General features: G+C 51.9%; 1 protein-coding gene across 1 annotated transcript in view; it reads left to right on the top strand.

Annotated features, from left to right (window-relative positions):
• Positions 1-1334, top strand: part of HEG1 (heart development protein with EGF like domains 1) — a 63424-nt gene that overhangs the window by 14976 nt on the left and 47114 nt on the right. The gene's annotated exons all lie outside the window — the stretch shown is intronic.

The following is a 1334-nucleotide window of genomic DNA, read 5'->3' as shown; positions in this document are numbered from 1 at the left end:
TAGGGTTTTCGGTGGCTGGGGCTTTGGTGGTGGTGGTGGTGTGTAAGTAGATTAGACCTTTCCTCTGAGAGCCTCCAGGTGGACACAGCCATCCAGCCTCTCCGTGAGTCTGTGAATTCAGGCTTCCTGCGGCATCGGCAGACCCCTCTAGTTTTATTATTCCCAAGACGGTCTTCTAGCTGCTTGTTGCAGATACAGGGGCTTCAAAAATTCATGAAAAATCCCACTATCTTCCCCCCACCCCAGCCCCATATCTTCTCATTCCATTTCCCCGTAGATTTTTTTTGGAAACCTTCTTGTAGGAAAAAATAATCTGCTAAGTAGATCATCGTCGTTGGCACTTTCTGCAGCAAACTCCCTCTAGGGAGCAAAAGGCACCGAAACCCCATCTGACCTCTGCTGCCTTCGTGGGGAGGAGAATCCGGGCGTGGCCCACCCTCCATCCTCTGTTGTCCTGTTCCGACACAGCTGTTCCTCCTTTGACACGCTACTTTCTGCTGAGTGCACCCATTGCAATGCCACACAGAACTCACAGACAGTGCTTAGGATTCTGGGGAAAGTTAACAGGTGACCACAAACCTGAAGCACACAGTCTCCAGGCAGCCTGCCCGCTGCTCTGCCCCAGTCACACGGTCTCGGCTCTCAGGGCTGCAGCTCTGCTGGTCTTGGCCTGGCCTGGCCTCTGCCACCCCCTGACTTCAGGCAGGGAGGGAACTGAAATGTGCTCGGCTGTGCGCTCTGCTTCCTTGATGGTCGGGGAATGCTCATGTTTCTGCTCCTGAGATGGCTCTCTCATGCCCAGAGGAGTGGACCCTGGCACTGCCGGCAGTTCCAGGAAGTGTTTGCGTTGTCCACCCAGTCATCTGGTAAGAGTTACAGAGACCTGGAGAGAAGAGCCACAGGAAGTAATTCCACTAGACCAGACCTATGGTGGGTTTGAACCACCAGCCTTTTCCGTTCGGAAGCTGCTATTTAACCTTTGTAGCACCAGGGCTGCTTCTCCATTCCCATCCCTGCTTCCATCACAGGGCTCCTGTATAAGAGGTGGTTCACCCTTGGTCTGGGCATTCATCAAGAGAAACCCTTTCTTTAAAAAAAACAAACACTTTATTGAGATATAATTTACGTTCCATACAAACTCACTTCTTGAAAATAGGCAATTCAGTGGTTCTAATATATGCCAATGATCCACTCTCCCGCCTGGGGCTCCTGAGGGTCCCCTGGTGCAGAAGACTAGGTGAGGGTGGTGGAGAATGATAGACATTCCAAGAGCATGGTGGTTTGCCGCCATCTTTAAGTGGAGCACAGCTGCTCACTTGGCTCCAAGAGACTTC

Source organism: Echinops telfairi, unplaced genomic scaffold (assembly GCF_000313985.2).
Source record: "Echinops telfairi isolate 266 unplaced genomic scaffold, ASM31398v2 ScPeMD7_17;HRSCAF=63, whole genome shotgun sequence".
NCBI classification, from domain to species: Eukaryota; Metazoa; Chordata; class Mammalia; order Afrosoricida; family Tenrecidae; genus Echinops; species Echinops telfairi.
Note: the sequence above shows the minus strand (reverse complement) of the source record. Positions and strands in the feature narration are given on the sequence as shown.